The sequence below is a fragment of the Bufo bufo genome, chromosome 5, assembly GCF_905171765.1.
Source record: "Bufo bufo chromosome 5, aBufBuf1.1, whole genome shotgun sequence".
In the NCBI taxonomy this organism is placed as follows: Eukaryota; Metazoa; Chordata; class Amphibia; order Anura; family Bufonidae; genus Bufo; species Bufo bufo.
The window spans coordinates 260319489-260339656 of NC_053393.1; positions in this window are offsets into that span (position 1 = coordinate 260319489).

A 20168-nucleotide genomic window follows, 5' to 3' on the forward strand; every position below is an offset into this window, starting at 1 on the left:
ATAGAGTTCCTGAGGCCATGCCAGCCGCTGTCTCATCAGCACAAGCTGCAGAGTTAATCGCACATGTTAGAGCTTGTGAAATTATGGCTGGCAAGCGAGTAAATTTGTACACAGACTGTAGATTCGCATTTTCGGTGTGTCATGATTTTGGGGTAATATGGCAGCATAAAGGGTTCACTACAGCGACAGGCAAGCCAGTAGCACATGCACAACTCATTTCAAATCTCCTTGCAGCAATTCAACTCCCAGAGCCCATTGCAGTCATTAAGTGTCAGGCACACACAACTTCAATGGCACTAGTTGCCCAGGGGAACAGGTTAGCAGACAGGCATGCAAAAGCAGCTTTCCGTGTCACACAAAATTGCGCGACCAAAGATTTTATAAATTCCCCGCCAGTACTGCTCATGCCTGAAAATAACATAATGTTGTCCCAGCTCCAAACATTTGCAACATCAGCAGACTTTGCTTATTGGGAGGTTCAAGGGTTGACCAATGACGCTAACGGTCCATGGTCAAAGGGAGGAGTAGTATTTTGGTGGGGAGACCCTTCCCAACCCCATGGACAATGAGTACATTAATTCTGATGCCTGGAGACTTGCAGCAGATACAAGAGGAATATGTGGCAAAACTGATTGAGAAATTAAACAGTGATTATGATGATATTTCGCTATTGTTTCCTTTGCCAACAGGTGCATCAACCCAACCCTCGTCTTGCAGGAAAATAAGGGGGGGGGGGGGGGGTTGTTCTGTGAGTTTATAGGAGAGGACTGCTGTACTTGGATCGCAGTTACCAGTGATAAAGTCCAGGCTCATATAGATAAGGTCACTGTACTTCAGGGCAGAGCTAGGGCTATTGCTAGTGAGGGATGGAATCCTTTCAAGGCTTTGGGTGGTTTTGGAGATTTCCTGTTTTCCCTAGGTAACTGTTTGAAGGAAGTAGGAGTATATATCCTCATGTTGTTCTTTTTTTTCTTTATCCTATGTATCCTGGTGAGATGTTCCTGTTGTTTGATCGATCAGATCGCCTAGGCACGTGCAGATGATCACATCCTTATCGCAGCTCCCGGATATATTACGGATCAACCTAAGTCTTCGATGGAAAGGATGTCCAACTAAACGTCCATTGCCATGCCACACCTCCCCACATCAGGACCTCCCTCAGAGTCAACTCCCCAAAGAATCGAGCCGAGGGATGGAGCATCATCATGGAGGCAATGACATCCAAGGAGCACCACAATCGACGAGGGCAAGCTGAGGAAACCAAAGATTCAGCAAGAGATTCAAAGAAAACGGGACATATTACAAAGAGGAGGGAACTGTCGTGGAAAATTTTATTAGCATAGGATGACTATAGTGGACTTTCTTTTTAGCTTAGAAATGTTATGTAGGATTATTCTGTATATGCCTCCCTGTGTAAGGTCTGAACACGCTCTTATAATCGTAATCCGATCAGGTCAGGTCGTTGTAAGGGAAATTCTATAGATCAGCACTCGGGTTCCTACTAGGGATCGACCGATATTGATTTTTTAGGGCCGATACCGATAATTTGTGAACTTTCAGGCCGATAGCCGATAATTTATACCGATATTCTGGGAATTTTCATTTTTGAGAAAAAAATAATTCCTACACAAATCTGCTGAAAATTAATATGTTTATTGTTAATGTGTATTTTTTTTTGTTTATTGTTAATGTGTATTTATTTATTTTTTTATAAATCTTTTTCATTTATACTTAATATTTTAGTTTTTTTTTTACTAACTTTTAGCCCCCTTAGGGACTAGAACCCTTGTCCTATTCCCCCTGATAGATCTCTATCAGGGGGAATAGGATCTCACACTGTCCCTGCTGCTCTGTGCATAGTGCACACAGCAGCATGGAGCTTACCATGGCAGCCAGGGCTTCAATAGCGTCCTGGCTGCCATGGTAACCGATCGGAGCCCCAGGCTTACACAGCTGGGGCTCCGATCGGAGGAGGAGGGGAGAGGGGATCCTGTGGCCACTGCCACCAATGAGTAATACTGGGTGGGGGGGGCGCACTGCGCCACCAATGTTTTTACTATTGGCCGGGGTGGGGGGCGCACTGCGCCACCAATGATTAATACTGGGGGGGGGGGGGCACTGCTCCACCAATGAAGATAAGTCTCTCAATCATTCATATACAGGAGGCGGGAGCTGGCTGCAGAATCACATAGCCGGCTCCCGACCTCTATGAGCGGTAGCTGCGATCCGCGGCACCTGAGGAGTTAACTACCACGGATCGCAGCTATCGCTCATAGAGGTCAGGAGCCGGCTATGTGATTCTGCAGCCAGCTCCCGCCTCCTGTATATGAATTAATGAAAGGCTTATCTTCATTGGTGGAGCGGTGGCCACAGCCCCTCCCCTCCTCTTATGTTCTCTCCTCTCATTGGCGGCAGCGGCAGCACAGGGGGAGGGAGACACGGCTTCCTTCTCTCCTGTGCTGCGGAGGGAACACAGAGAGCGCTGAGAGCAGCGCGTTCTGTGTTCCCAATATGTTATCGGTATATCGGCAAAATAGATGCCGATACCGATAACGTTCAAAATGCTCAATATCAGCCGATAATATCGGCCAAATCGATAATCGGTCGATCCCTAGTTCCTACTCCCCCATGTGAAAGCCGCCACCGTTGGTTTGAGGGGGATCTAATGGCTGCTTTCTCTGAGAGCAATGTTCTTAGTGAAAGCTGCCAGCAGATCCTCATCAGCAACGGTGGGGTATAGCATGCTGATGTCGGTCTCACTGAACCATGGGGGCCCATGACATTGGTTGGTGGGACTGGTGTCCATGTGAATGCTATATCACCTTTCTTGGTCGACCCTGTTTTAAAAGACCTTCCTCAGGGACTGATTCCCCCCTTTCGGAACCATGTCTAACAGTGGTTCACTTTGGGTCAGTAGGATATTTGTACCAGATTAAATGGATGTTGTCCGATTAGGGCCATATCTGTTTAAGAAAAAGGCTGATTCATTTGGAAGCATTTGCACATGTTCTGGGTGTAGTAGTGGATGGTGAGCATGTTTGAGCTCCACCCACTGGCACTCTCAGGAAATGTGCGAATGTGTACCTTCCAGTTCTAAAATGTATTTCTATTGGTCAAGGCATGAGGTGGATTCTACCTGCCTATCTGTAATATTACTGGGCAGCCATGTGCCATGGAGGGTGGGGTTAGCTCAGTAAAAGGTCTAACTCAAACATCCTATCTATGTGTAGAGCTTGCATGCCTCTAGCAAACGCACAGAAAAACGTACCCTGGAGGACACCTGGTGCTACTCGCAGAACAACAATGATCCCAAAGGCCTATTTTATATGTTTTGTGTTCTTTCTTACTTTTCTTTCTTCTCTCTTTTCCACTATGCAGGAGATTTTTTTCTTACTGTGCGCCAAATTCCACAGAAGTTTTTTTTTTATCTCCTTCATAGTCTTTAGTGTCTTCATGTGTCACACACACACACATATATATATATATATATATATATATATATATATATATATATACACAAGGCCTTAGATGGAAGAGAACAGACGTTTTTTATCTTCTTCATAGTTTTTGTATCTTCATGTGTTACATATATACACTCACCTAAAGAATTATTAGGAACACCTGTTCTATTTCTCATTAATGCAATTATCTAGTCAACCAATCACATGGCAGTTGATTCAATGCATTCAGGGGGGTGGTCCTGGTCAAGACAATCTCCTGAACTCCAAACTGAATGTCAGAATGGGAAAGAAAGGTGATTTAAGCAATTTTGAGCGTGGCATGGTTGTTGGTGCCAGACGGGCCGGTCTGAGTATTTCACAATCTGCTCAGTTACTGGGATTTCCACGCACAACCATTTCTAGGGTTTACAAAGAATGGTGTGAAAAGGGAAAAACATCCAGTATGCGGCAGTCCTGTGGGCAAAAATGCCTTGTGGATGCTAGAGGTCAGAGGAGAATGGGCCGACTGATTCAAGCTGATAGAAGAGCAACGTTGACTGAAATAACCACTCGTTACAACCGAGGTATGCAGCAAAGCATTTGTAAAGCCACAACACGCACCACCTTGAGGCGGATGGGCTACAACAGCAGAAGACTCCACCGGGTACCACTCATCTCCACTACAAATAGGAAAAAGAGGCTATAATTTGCACAAGCTCACCAAAATTGGACTGTTGAAGACTGGAAAAATGTTGCCTGGTCTGATGAGTCTCGATTTCTGTTGAGACATTCAAATAGTAGAGTCCGAATTTGGCATAAACAGAATGAGAACATGTATCCATCCTCTGATGGCTACTTCCAGCAGGATAATGCACCATGTCACAAAGCTCGAATCATTTCAAATTGGTTTCTTGAACATGACAATGAGTTCACTGTACTAAAATGGCCCCCACAGTCACCAGATCTCAACCCAATAGAGCATCTTTGGGATGTGGTGGAACGGTGCCATCTTTGGGATGTGGTGCCCTGGATGTGCATCCCTCAAATCTCCATCAACTGCAAGATCCTATCCTATCAATATGGGCCAACATTTCTAAAGAATGCTATCAGCACCTTGTTGAATCAATGCCACGTAGAATTAAGGCAGTTCTGAAGGCAAAAGGGGGTCCAACACCGTATTAGTATGGTGTTCCTAATAATTCTTTAGGTGAGTGTATACATACATACATGTGACGGATCTGTTTATTAAGCCGACAGATTGCAACAAACTACTGAGATTTGAAAGTTGCCCCCCGCGGTCCATGGTGAAATCACTGCCACGGAGTCAGTTTCTCCGTGTTCAGCGGATTGTGAAGGACCCACAATTACGGGAGAAGAGATTGTCAGAAATGGCTGACAAATTTACCAACAGAGGGTATCCGAAGAAATTGGTCCAGAGGCACTTGGACAATTTGGAGCCCAAGGGTCCTAAGATAGCTAGCAAGCAGGTTACAAACAGGGTGCCATTCATTTCTACATACACTGAGGGTAGCTACCAGATAGCAGGTGTTATCAAGAAGCACTGGTCTATACTGAATAGCAATTTTGGTAATGTTAAGGAATTTGCTGTGCCCCCCCTCATGTCATATAGGAGATCTAATAGTCTACGTGACAAATTGGTCAGAGCGGAGGTAGCTGGAGACAGGGCACCCATTCAAACTTATATAGGTCATAAAAAGTAGGGATGCTACCCATGCTTGAGCTGCGTGAATTGCAGCTATATGTTGAAAGGGGAGAAATTCATGCACCCGATATTGAATACCCAGTTTGAAATACGACACTTCCTCACATGTAATAGTTCATTTGTCGTCTACCTCTTGTCCTGCCCCTGCAATCTCATATGCATCTATGTGACAGTCCGGATGCCCCCACTGATGTCCGCACCGGGATAAATGCAACCCAGGTTACCATAGTTACTGACACGCCCCCTCGGAAGGACTGTAGCCGTGTCACATGACCTTGCCCTCCTCCCTCCGCTGCTGTGCGCACGATGCGCTCCACTGAATGACGTTGCGTTCCAGGGAGCGAGCGAGCGTGGGTGCGTAGCAGGTGTCGGGAGGAGGGGAAGGAACATCTGGCCCGGCGCATGCGCAGAGCAAAGAAGGGGACGCCAACACTCGCGGCCACGTTAGAACCATTGATGGTAGGCTATACTATTTAAATTTCGATATGATGCAGCTGCATCCTTCTTAATAAGTTTTTAACCCTTGTTACACTGAGCACTTTTGTATTTCACATGAGACCCATGGCTCCTTACTGTTGAAGTTAAGGGTTATTGATATGTGTGTAGGAATTATATCTTGTACTGTATAACACTGACAGTATGATCATTGAAAATATGGGTTTTACAGTTTTCACATTTTGACATACAGTACAGACCAAAAGTTTGGACACACCTTCTCATTCAAAGAGTTTTCTTTATTTTCATGACTATGAAAATTGTAGATTCACACTGAAGGCATCAAAACGATGAATTAACACATGTGGAATTATATACATAACAAACAAGTGTGAAACAACTGAAAATATGTCATATTCTATGTTCTTCAAAGTAGCCACCTTTTGCTTTGATTACTGCTTTGCACACTCTTGGCATTCTCTTGATGAGCTTCAAGAGGTAGTCCCCTGAAATGGTTTTCACTTCACAGGTGGGCCCTGTCAGGTTTAATAAGTGGGATTTCTTGCCTTATAAATGGGGTTGGGACCATCAGTTGTGTTGAGGAGAAGTCAGGTGGATACACAGCTGATAGTTCTACTGAATAGACTGTTAGAATTTGTATTATGGCAAGAAAAAAGCAGCTAAGTAAAGAAAAACGAGTGGCCATCATTACTTTAAGAAATGAAGGTCAGTCAGTCAGCCGAAAAATTGGGAAAACTTTGAAAGTAAGGGCTATTTGACCATGAAAGAGAGTGATGGGGTGCTGCGCCAGATGACCTGGCCTCCAGAGTCATCGGACCTGAACCCAATCGAGATGGTTTGGGGTGAGCTGGACCGCAGAGTGAAGGCAAAAGGGCCAACAAGTGCTAAGCATCTCTGGGAACTCCTTCAAGACTGTTGGAAGACCATTTCAGGGGACTACCTCTTGAAGCTCATCAAGAGAATGCCAAGAGTGTGCAAAGCAGTAATCAAAGCAAAAGGTGGCTACTTTGAAGAACCTAGAATATGACATATTTTCAGTTGTTTCACACTTGTTTGTTATGTATATAATTCCACATGTGTTAATTCATAGTTTTGATGCCTTCATAGTCATGAAAATAAAGAAAACTCTTCGAATGAGAAGGTGTGTCCAAACTTTTGGTCTGTACTGTATATATGGATATATCACTAGTATGTATAAGACACAGAGTGTCATGTGATGTTATTGCTGAAAATCATGTGACTTTATTACTAACATGTGTATTCACTAATTGCACTGTGTGTATATTGATTTGTGGGTATATATACCCAAAACTAAGCACTGTTGTATAGCTTGACAAAGGCCTCATTGAGTAGGTCGAAACATTGCTGGGAATAAAGTTTTGGGCTCTTCACCCTGTCACCGAAATCTGGAAGTGCTGCCTCGTTCTTTGGAAAGTACATACATACATACAAGGCCTTAGATGAGAAGAGAACAGACAGTGATCCCGTTTATATATATATACAGTACAGACCAAAAGTTTGGACACACCTTCTCATTCAAAGAGTTTTCTTTATTTTCATGACTATGAAGGCATCAAAACTATGAATTAACACATGTGGAATTATATACATAACAAACAAGTGTGAAACAACTGAAAATATGTCATATTCTAGGTTCTTCAAAGTAGCCACCTTTTGCTTTGATTACTGCTTTGCACACTCTTGGCATTCTCTTGATGAGCTTCAAGAGGTAGTCCCCTGAAATGGTCTTCCAACAGTCTTGAAGGAGTTCCCAGAGATGCTTAGCACTTGTTGGCCCTTTTGCCTTCACTCTGCTGTCCAGCTCACCCCAAACCATCTCGATTGGGTTCAGGTCCGGTGACTGTGGAGGCCAGGTCATCTGGCACAGCACCCCATCACTCTCCTTCATGGTCAAATAGCCCTTACTTTCAAAGTTTTCCCAATTTTTCGGCTGACTGACTGACCTTCATTTCTTAAAGTAATGATGGCCACTCGTTTTTCTTTACTTAGCTGCTTTTTTCTTGCCATAATACAAATTCTAACAGTCTATTCAGTAGGACTATCAGCTGTGTATCCACCTGACTTCTCCTCAACGCAACTGATGGTCCCAACCCCATTTATAAGGCAAGAAATCCCACTTATTAAACCTGACAGGGCACACCTGTGAAGTGAAAACCATTTCAGGGGACTACCTCTTGAAGCTCATCAAGATAATGCCAAGAGTGTGCAAAGCAGTAATCAAAGCAAAAGGTGGCTACTTTAAAGAACCTAGAATATGACATATTTTCAGTTGTTTCACACTTGTTTGTTATGTATATAATTCCACATGTGTTAATTCATAGTTTTGATGCCTTCAGTGTGAATCTACAATTTTCATAGTCATGAAAATAAAGAAAACTCTTTGAATGAGAAGGTGTGTCCAAACTTTTGGTCTGTACTGTATATATATATATATATATATATATATATAAAAAAGTTGGGATCATCAGTTGGGTTGAAAGGGATTTTTCATAATTTTACTATTTATACATCACAGATTATACAAGGTCTACAAGCTTCATTTCTTGTGGAATACAGTACCCCAAATTAGCACATCTCACATCCTTTGCAAGTTCATGAACACAATAGCACCTTCCCCCCTTAACATAAGGCTATTTAAAATCACATCTCACATACAATGACAGCAACCTATGACAAGTCATTCAACTTATTAGCATTTAGATTAACCTTGGTCAATATGTAAAGTAACCCTTTCATGTATTGTATATAGCAGATACCAGTATTGTTTAACGAACTTTCACTTGTATCTTTCCAGACACTATGTTCCCACCCCCAAAGCCCTATAAGTATGTGCTGTGGAATAAAGATTTTAGATATTGACAACCTAAGTTCAGTCTGGGCTGTTTTTTATCTCCTGGCCAGAGCAAATCGGATATTCATTGTACAGGGAAATATTCACGGGTTGGAGGTCTGATGCCTCATCGTATAACCATCATAAACCTGCCTGGAGAAAGAACGCTAACAGCGAGTCTGCTTGAGAAAGCAGCAGTGTTCGGCTGTAAAAGGGAAAGAATTGCGAACATGGCAGCTAATGTGCCCGCAGTGTCCGAAAGAGAGCCGGAACCACTCACCACTCCAGCAGAGGCGATACCGGAGCCAACAAAGGCCACCCTGGAAGCAGCGGGGGCTAGTTGCGGCCCACGGCCGTCAGTGATCTTCGGAGGTTGCCCTTTTCCTGGCTGAGGTGATCGAGTCTACATCCTGGGGAACCCCAGTGCAAATACTGTCTTCTGCCGGCCAAGTCCTATGGCCCGTCCAAGGAGAGGATCCATAGGAGGAAGATACCTATTTGTGAGTAGGCCTGTAGGCCATTCTACAATGACTGTGCCATTAGGGAATCCTTCTTTGTTACCCAGCATGGACTGTTGTCAGTTTTCAAAGACACTGACAGTTTTTCCACGTCATTGCTCAGCCTACTGGCCCTTTAAGGAACTTTCTAGAATCCCTTCTGGCCTGTGTCTTCCTTCTGTCCCAGTTGCGCAAAGTTTTCCCTTCCTATTCCCTCTTCAGGTTGATGACTATTATGCAACAGGACTATAACAAATGTTTAAGTCAGGTACCCAGAAAGACATTCTTCTGGGTGACTAAAATAATAGATGGCGAAGTTGCAGTAGACATCGCTTATCTAGACTTTAGTAAGGCTTTTGATACTGTCCCACATAGAAGGCTAATCAATAAATTTGATTCTTTGGGCTTGGACTCCCATATTGGTAAAATGGATTAGGCAGTGGCTGAGGGACAGACAACAGAGGGTTGTAGTCAATGGAGTATATTCAGACCATGGTCTTGTTACCAGTGGGGTACCTCAGGGATCTGTTTTGGGACCCATATTGTTTAATATCTTTATCAGTGAAATTGCAGAAGGCCTCGATGGTAAGGTGTGTCTTTTTGCTGATGACACAAAGATTTGTAAGAGGGTTGATGTTCCTGGAGGGATACACCAAATGGAAAAGGATTAAGGAAAACTAGAGGAATGGTCAAATATCTGCCAACTAAAATTTAATGTTGATAAGTGCAAGATAATGCACCTGGGGCGTAAAAACCCAAGAGCAGAATATAAAATCAGTGATACAGTCCTAACCTCAGTATCTGAGGAAAGGGATTTAGGGGTCATTATTTCAGAAGACTTAAAGGTAGGCAGACAATGTCATAGAGCTACAGGTAATGCTAGCAGAATGCTTGGGTGTATAGGGAGAGGCATTACCAGTAGAAAGAGAGAGGTGCTCATGCCGCTCTACAGAGCACTAGTGAGACCTCATTTGGAGTATTGTGCGCGTTACTGGAGACCATATCTCCAGAAGGATATTGATACTTTGGAGAGAGTTCAGAGAAGAGCTACTAAACTGGTACATGGATTGCAGGATATAACTTACCAGGAAAGATTAATGGACCTTAACATGGAAGAAAGACGAGACAGAGGGAATATGATAGAAACTTTAAAATACATAAAGGAAATCAACAAGGTAAAAGAGGAGAGAATATTTAAAAGAAGAAAAACTGCTACAGGAGGACATAGTTTTAAATTAGAGGGGCAAAGGTTTAAAAGTAATATCAGGAAGTATTACTTTACTGAGAGACTAGTGGATGCATGGAATAGCCTTCCTGCAGAAGTGGTAGCTGCAAATACAGTGAAGGAGTTTAAGCATGCATGGGATAGGCATAAGGCCATCCTTCATATAAGATAGGGCCAGGGGCTATCCATAGTACTCAGTATATTGGGCAGACTAGATGGGCCAAATGGTTCTTATCCGCCGACACATTCTATGTTTCTATGCTTGTTGATGTGCAATTCTTATGTTTACAATTCAACAGGCTTTTTTCACTTTTCTTATTATGTTGCACTAACAGTTTTATATTCTAAAGACTTGGTTGGACTTTGCCATGGATTTTATATTATGTTTGTGAGATCAACGTCCATTTGTGTCACTGGCAAGATCAGAAGAAACGCCGTCCCACATCCCATTTTGCGTTGTGAACCACATAATTTATTGTGTTTTTATAATATGTATTTTTATAAGGTGTATTTTCAAACTGTTTGTTATTTATATCTGTATGCTTGTCTGCATGCTTTCCCCTTTATATCTTGAAGGAGACTTCGTCAAGAATGTGTCGAGCCGACACATATTAAACAAAGGGTGTATGCAGTGTCTGTCCCACTAGTGTATGTGGGCACTGCAAAAGCTTATTGTGTCACATGTTATATCATGCTGTATGGCTTTCTTATGTGAAATCCCTGTTACCAGGCTGTCAGGTGCACTGCATACATTCCACCACTAGATGGGGATAGCACCACAGTATATATAGCACAGTTCAGGCCTAGTTAGGGGGTTGAGTTCAGAGTGTGGAGGAAGAAGTAGATGGAGTGAGGAGCTAGGGGGAAGGATAGGTCCCCTCTCCTCTCAGCTCTCTCTGGGGCTCCACGGCCCAGAGGAGCCAACGTGTATTTCAGTATCAAGCCAGGAAGATAGGCAGAGGTGAAGTCTGTATTCTACCATTCACTCTTCAGGAGTAGCAAGTGAATTTTGTCAAGTTTATTGTGGATAAATACAAAGGAAGGACAAAGCCATTATTCTGGGCTCTAGGACCCTTTATATCTACGTGACAGATTTATTAGCTTCCGGCAGCCTCACCGTTATTTTAAGGACAGATAAGATTTCTGTTGCATCACATGTGTGTAGAAGATAAAGATTTGAACTACCTCAACTGAGACTGAAGCAAGGCAAAGAGCTGAATATCAGCGAGTACATAACTAACTACCCTAGCCTGACACGTTACTACAAGTACAGCCTGTTACTGGGATTCATCACATCCAACTTGCATGTGTATCAGAGACTGTTTTATTGCAAATTGTTATCAAGTACATGGTTATAGTAAAGTTTACAGTTGGATTCAAACCTGCCTCATTCTTCTAACTCCATACTACTACCACTCAACATTTTGAACCATCAAGGTGCTGGCGTCGCAACATTACCTAATTCAGGGGCCCAGCCGCACAAGCACTCAGAAACCCAATCACCATCAAGTGCACCTCAATCACCACCTGGCTGGTGTCCCCTGTAATAGAGTATGCCCCGGAGAATCCAGTGCTGTTCTCCCCTTCACTGCACTGCTGGTCCAGGGATGCATCTGCTAAACGGTGAGTAACCGATGAACTGTTTGTACACTTCGGCACACTGTTAACATCACGTGTTCTACCCCTGCGGACTGGCACGTTGCATAGGGGGCAAAAGACACCACTTGTGCTTATTCTTTATTTTTTTTATGGTAAAAATCCATCAGGACCAAATTCATGTGTGTGGGGACCCCTATAGCCCTGCTGCTGTCACTGATCTTTTTCTGTAAATTCAACTTTGAAATCACCACAAAAATATACTGGCAGTCACTTTAGATGTACATTTTTGTCATTGGTCAGGAATTTTAAAGTAAATAATTTAGTGCAGCATTTTTTAATTAAAAGAAAAACTGAAAAAAGTAATAAAAATGCCTTGGAAAACTGGTTAAACCAATGTGAGGGAATTCAGCCTTATATGCTGTGGATTTACTGTCCTGGATTTGTGTGTAGTAAATCCACTCTACAGTACCAATAAATGAATATTAGCAAATCTCATCCACAAGCTGCTAAAAAAAATGAAATTGATTTTATAATATAGACCCAGATTTACTAATCCTATATATGGTGTAAATTTAGGCTGTTTACATCTGCGCCAGATTTTGCCTAGAGGCTCAGGCTGGCTGATAAATGTGGTGCAGAAATAGACAATGTTTTCCCAGATATATACCTACTGTTGGTTGGCTTACTTTGGAACAGATTTTGACACCAGAATTGTGCCTCAATTTTGCAACAAAACAGTGCATATTAAGCCATGCCCCTTTTTCATAAAGCTTACCTTTTTCCTCTAAAAACTTAAAATTAAGGATGTATTAGACAACCAGATGCTGCTAGCGATTGTCAGGAAGGAAGTAACTGCTAGTAAGTAACTTCTATTTATCCAACCACTCCAGAGGAATTGAAAAGAAGGATATCTATGGTTTTGGTAAACTAGCATTTTGTCATAGTAACAGGTTGTGTTCACTAACAATATAACCTCATTCATATCAGGTTGGGGCATTTTTTCCAGTATCTTGTGACAAGCAAATTTGGTGGCCATTAATAAGTGAGCAACTATTGTTCTTTGGTGCGTTGGTATATCTCTAGACAAACAAGTAGTATGATTAAAGCTGGTTCTATTGTAGACTTAACGTGTGTAATATTGTTTATTATTTGTTGTGTTGCGGTCCAGAGAGGAATTATTGAAGTGCAATCCCATAAAATATAAGTACCTGTGCAGCCACATTGACGCCAACAAACTTTGGGACATGAAGGAAACATAGAGGGTCATTTAATAAGTCACTTGTTGGCGTATTGAAGTGGCAGAATTTGTTGCACTGCATTTTAGTGGCAAAATCTGTGACTTTTCCACGCTCATGCCACTTTTCCAGAGTGCTGAAAAAGGGGGCATGGTGTGGCGGGCAGGTAGGCCCAGCTCATTATCACTTTCATGCCAGTTTTTGGCGTGGAAAATGTCTTAAAGCTACTTCAGCAAGGGAGCTGGTGTAGATTTAAGTCTGTCGCATGGCCTGCTGGAGGAAGTGCCAAACTTTTGTAGAAGCCTGTGGACTGGCATGGAAAACACAGGTCAGTTTATGTTCAGTTTTTCTGGTGTATAATACCATCTTAGGTGGGATTTAATAATAGCTGCCACACATGTAAAGGTTTTGTAAATAGTACAATAAGTTTTTTCCCCATTTTTAAATTGCTAAAGAAACTGTGAAGGGAATTATAGAAGTGAGTGATGTCGCTGAATTTGTATAACAAATTTTGAACCTCTAATGTTTCTGAAGGAGTTAGGCCTCTTTCACACGAATGTACTGGTTCCGTTCCCTGCATTGGGGACAGCAATTTGCGGTCCCCAATGCATGGGAAACGTCAGTGCGGCCGCCGGGATGGGTCCGTGATCCGCCCGTTCCGCAAAAAGATAGAACAAGTTCTATTTTTTTGTTGAAAGGAAGCACTGATCAGAACCCCACAGAAGCACTCTGTAGTGTTTCCGTGGGGTTCCGTTTCTTGCTTCTGTTCTGCACCGCATCTCCGGATTTGCGGACCCATTCAAGTGAATGGGTTCGCATCTGTGATGCAGAATGCACACGGCCTGTGCCCCGTGTATTGCGGAACCGCCGTATGTGGCCCGCAATACGACCACGGGAGAACTACGGCCGTGTGAAAGAGGCCCTAGAAAGTAGTGAGGGAATTTTTGTGTATGAATTCTCTAATTTGGAGGAATTTATGAAATTCAATGTTTGGAATAGATTTAGCTCTATTCAAATGATAGAAATATAGGGGGTCATTTACGGTCAGAAATACACCTATATTAGGCGTATTTGTGGCATTGATTGCAGCGCAAAGGTTATTTGCACCACAATCTGCGACTTTTCCCTGCTTATTCCAGTGGGCGTGGAAGGGGGTCGCAAGCCCATCTCATTCATCATTTTCTATGCCTCTTTTAGGGCTCATGCACACAAACGTATTTTCTTTCCGTGTCCGTTCCGTTTTGTGGACCATATGCGGAACCATTCATTTCAATGGGTCCGCAAAAAAACGGAAGGTACTCCGTGTGCATTCCGTTTCCGCATGTCCATTTCGCAAAAAAATAGAACATGTCCTATTATTGTCCGCATTACGGACAAGGATAGTACTGTTCTATTAGGGGCCAGCTGTTCTGTTCTGCAAAATACGAAATGCACACGGATGTCATCCGTATTTTTTGCGGATCCGTTTTTTGCCCTTGGGGTAGAAAATGTTTAAATTTAAGCCAGAAAGGAAGCTGTCTAACATTTAGACCGGCGCTGGATACGCCAAAGTCTACATAACTTTGGCAGATCCACCATAAGTGCAGGGACTTATTAAGACCCCCATAATGTTTAGTACTCATCATACAGATCTTTTAAAGTGTGTATTCCTGTCCCCCCCCATAATTTCAAGTTTTGATCAGATATGTTGTCCTCCAAAAAACCCAGGGGACCTATTGCATGGAGCACACAATGTCTCCAAAGGTCATCAAATACTGATATAGTGTTCATAGGAGATGAAGGAATGGGGCGATTCCAGAAAACCGAGATCTATACAGGATTTAAGAGAGCTATAAAGGTCACTTACACGTGGCAGATTTTGTTGCAGAAATTTCTGCAACTGAGAATCAGTTCAAATCATTGGAAAAGGGTTGTTTTGGTGGGGAGCACATGGATTTCTGAATTGATTTTCAGTTGCTTAAATCTCTGCAGCATGTGAAGGTACCCTTACCGCTCAAATAATGTTGGATTTGGACCCATAAGGTATAGTTGTTGCCTTTCCACCAGTAAGTCAATTGATCAAGAATAGCAGCCCAGCAATAATCTTTTTATATTTAGAGAGACTTAGGCCCCTTTCACACGGGCGAGATTTCCGCGCGGGTGCAATGCGTGCGGTGAACGCATTGCACCCGCACTGAATACGGACCCATTCATTTCTATGGGGCTGTGCACATGAACGGTGATTTTCACGCATCACTTGTTCGTTGCGTGAAAATCGCAGCATGCTCTATTTTGTGCGTTTTTCACGCAACGCAGGCCCCATAGAAGTGAATGGGGCTATGTGAAAATCGCAAGCATCCACAAGCAAGTGCGGATGCGGTGCGATTTTCACGCATGGTTGCTAGGAGATTAAGACGTATTAAGACGTCACTGTGCTCATCATATGGTCCATCACATGATCCATCACCATGGTGATGGATCATCTGACAGACCATGTGATGAGCACAGTGACGTCACCACAGGTCCTTTTCTTCCTGCACAGCAATGAAGAAGAAAGAGAAGTCGGGCTGCGCGAATAAGTGGATTAAGATTATCTGGACTCCTCCAAAGCATTTGACACTGTACCACAAAAAAGGTTAGTATATAAAATGAGAATGCTTGGACTGGGAGAAAACGTCTGTATGTGGGTAAGTAACTGACTCAATGATAGAAAACAGAGGGTGATTATTAACGGTACACAGATTGGGTCACTGTCACTAGTGGGGTACCTCAGGGGTCAGTATTGGGCCCTATTCTCTTCAATATATTTACAGTGGCGGAAATAATTATTTGACCCCTCACTGATTTTGTAAGTTTGTCCAATGACAAAGAAATGAAAAGTCTCAGAACAGTATCATTTCAATGGTAGGTTTATTGTAACAGTGGCAGATAGCACATCAAAAGGAAAATCGAAAAAATAACTTTAAATAAAAGATAGCAACTGATTTGCATTTCATTGAGTGAAATAAGTATTTGAACCCTCTAACAAAAAAAGACTTAATACTTGGTGGAAAAACCCTTGTTTGCAAGCACAGAGGTCAAACGTTTCTTGTAATTGATGACCAAGTTTGCGCACATTTTAGGAGGAATGTTGGTCCACTCCTCTTTGCAGATCATCTCTAAATCCCTAAGGTTTCGAGGCTGTCTCTGTGCAACTCTGAGCTTGAGCTCCCTCCATAGGTTTTCGATTGGATTAAGGTCCGGAGACTGACTAGGCCACTCCATGACCTTAATGTGCTTCTTCTTGAGCCACTCCTTTGTTGCCTTTGCTGTATGTTTTGGGTCATTGTCGTGCTGGAACACCCATCCACGACCCATTTTCAGTTTCCTGGCAGAGGGAAGGAGGTTGTCGCTCAGGATTTCACGATACATGGCTCCGTCCATTTTCCCGTTTATGCGAATAAGTTGTCCTGTGCCCTTAGCAGAAAAACACCCCCAAAGCAAAATGTTTCCACCCCCATGCTTGACGGTGGGGACGGTGTTTTGGGGGTCATAGGCAGCATTTTTCTTCCTCCAAACACAGCGAGTTGAGTTAATGCCAAAGAGCTCTATTTTGGTCTCATCAGACCACAGCACCTTCTCCCAGTCACTCTCTGAATCATTCAGGTGTTCATTGGCAAACTTCAGACGGGCCTGCACATGTGCCTTCCTGAGCAGGGGGACCTTGCGGGCCCTGCAGGATTTTAATCCATTGCGGTGTAATGTGTTTCCAATGGTTTTCTTGGTGACTGTGGTCCCTGCTAATTTGAGGTCATTAACTAACTCCTCCCGTGTAGTTCTAGGATGCTTTTTCACCTTTCTCAGAACCATTGACACCCCACGAGGTGAGATCTTGCGTGGAGCCCCAGAGCGAGGTCGATTGATGGTCATTTTGTGCTCCTTCCATTTTCGAACAATCGCACCAACAGTTGTCACCTTCTCTCCCAGCTTCTTGCTAATGGTTTTGTAGCCCATTCCAGCCTTGTGCAGGTCTACAATTTTGTCTCTGACATCCTTGGACAGCTCTTTGGTCTTTCCCATGTTGGAGAGTTTGGAGTCTGCTTGATTGATTGATTCTGTGGACAGGTGTCTTTTATACAGGTGACTAGTTAAGACAGGTGTCCTTAATGAGGGTGACTAATTGAGTAGAAGTGTCTAACCACTCTGTGGGAGCCAGAACTCTTAATGGTTGGTAGGGGTTCAAATACTTATTTCACTCAATGAAATGCAAATCAGTTGCTATCTTTTATTTAAAGTTATTTTTTCGATTTTCCTTTTGATGTGCTATCTGCCACTGTTACAATAAACCTACCATTGAAATGATACTGTTCTGAGACTTTTCATTTCTTTGTCATTGGACAAACTTACAAAATCAGTGAGGGGTCAAATAATTATTTCCGCCACTGTATTAATGATCTTGTAGAAGGCTTGCATAGTAAAGTATCAATTTTCGCAGATGACACTAAACTGTGTAAAGTAACTGACACAGAAGAGGACAGTATACTACTACAGAGGGATCTGGATAGATTGGACACTTGGGCAAATAAGTGGCAGATGAGGTTTAACACTGACATGTAAAGTTATGCACATGGGAAGGAATAATGCAAGTCACCCGTACATACTAAATGATAAAACACTCGGTAACACTGACATGGAAAAGGATCTAGGAATTTTAATAAACAGCAAACTAAGCTGCAAAAAACAGTGTCAGGCAGCTGCTGCCAAGGCCAATAAGATAATGGGTTGCATCAGAAGGGGCATAGATGCCCGTGATAAGAACATAGTCCTACCACTTTACAAATCGCTAGTCAGACCACACATGGAGTACTGTGTACAGTTCTGGGCTCCTGTAAACAAGGCAGACATAGCAGAGCTGGAGAAGGTCCAGAGGAGGGCAACTAAAGTAATAACTGGAATGTGGCAACTACAGTACCCTGAAAGATTATCAAAATTAGGGTTATTCACTTTAGAAAAAAGACGACTGAGGGGAGATCTAATTAATATGTATAAATATATCAGGGGTCAGTACAGAGATCTATCCCATCATCTATTTATCCCCAGGACTGTGACTGTGACGAGGGGACATCCTCTGCATCTGGAGGAAAGAAGGTTAGTACACAAACATAGAAAAGGATTCTTTACGGTAAGAGCAGTGAGACTATGGAACTCTCTGCCTGAGGAGGTGGTGATGGTGAGTACAATAAAGGAATTCAAGAGGGGCCTGGATGTATTTCTGGAGTGTAATAATATTACAGAGAAAAATTTTTGGGGAATTGAGTCAGCACAACCTGCATATAGGTGCAGATCACTATGGCGAAATACATATACAAACGGAGAATACAAATGTGATCGCACTCTATATCCAGCATTCTGCCCTGCCTCCATGCTGGATGAGACATTGGTGTACATTTTGGCCAAAGCGTAATAAGCCACTCACTGCGTCAAGGTTTCCTCCATTTGAGTGGTCCCTAACACTAGTTCCCACCTGTTCATGGGCCATGACAGCCACACAAAATCCAGGGAATGCAGGTCAGCGTGCACGCCAAGCACACTTTGCTTTTAACCCCGTCCGGTGCCATTACAGCTTTCATCGGATCCAAGGATGCAAGTACCAACATGCTTGCTGAGCCCACCATATACTTCTCCTGGGGCCAAATGGCCACTGGTAGGTTCTATATAAGCAGACTCAGTTTTATACTGACTTTAAAACCAGCCTCCAGGACAGATTGACTGGCCAGGTGTGCATGACTCAAAGGAGATCGCCACGCCTCCAATACATACTACAAAGAAAATTTTTTGGGGAATTGAGTCAGCACAACCTGCATATAGGTGCAGATCACTATGGCGAAATACATATACACTACATGCAGAATTATTAGGCAAATGAGTATTTTGACCACATCATCCTCTTTATGCATGTTGTCTTACTCCAAGCTGTATAGGCTCGAAAGCCTAGTACCAATTAAGCATATTAGGTGATGTGCATCTCTGTAATGAGAAGGGGTGTGGTCTAATGACATCAACACCCTATATCAGGTGTGCATAATTATTAGGCAACTTCCTTTCCTTTGGCAAAATGGGTCAAAAGAAGGACTTGACAGGCTCAGAAAAGTCAAAAATAGTGAGATATCTTGCAGAGGGATTGCAAAGCTTCTGAAGCGTGATCATCGAACAATCAAGCGTTTCATTCAAAATAGTCAACAGGGTCGCAAGAAGCGTGTGGAAAAACCAAGGCGCAAAATAACTGCCCATGAACTGAGAAAAATCAAGCGTGCAGCTGCCAAGATGCCACTTGCCACCAGTTTGGCCATATTTCAGAGCTGCAACATCACTGGAGTGCCCAAAAGCACAAGGTGTGCAATACTCAGAGACATGGCCAAGGTAAGAAAGGCTGAAAGACGACCACCACTGAACAAGACACACAAGCTGAAATGTCAAGACTGGGCCAAGAAATATCTCAAGACTGATTTTTCTAAGGTTTTATGGACTGATGAAATGAGAGTGAGTCTTGATGGGCCAGATGGATGGGCCCGTGGCTGGATTGGTAAAGGGCAGAGAGCTCCAGTCCGACTCAGACGCCAGCGAGGTGGAGTACTGGTTTGGGCTGGTATCATCAAAGATGAGCTTGTGGGGCCTTTTCGGGTTGAGGATGGAGTCAAGCTCAACTCCCAGTCCTACTGCCAGTTTCTGGAAGACACCTTCTTCAAGCAGTGGTACAGGAAGAAGTCTGCATCCTTCAAGAAAAACATGATTTTCATGCAGGACAATGCTCCATCACACGCGTCCAAGTACTCCACAGTGTGGCTGGCAAGAAAGGGTATAAAAGAAGAAAATCTAATGACATGGCCTCCTTGTTCACCTGATCTGAACCCCATTGAGAACCTGTGGTCCATCATCAAATGTGAGATTTACAAGGAGGGAAAACAGTACACCTCTCTGAACAGTGTCTGGGAGGCTGTGGTTGCTGCTGCACGCAATGTTGATGGTGAACAGATCAAAACACTGACAGAATCCATGGATGGCAGGCTTTTGAGTGTCCTTGCAAAGAAAGGTGGCTATATTGGTCACTGATTTGTTTTTGTTTTGTTTTTGAATGTCAGAAATGTATATTTGTGAATGTTGAGATGTTATATTGGTTTCACTGG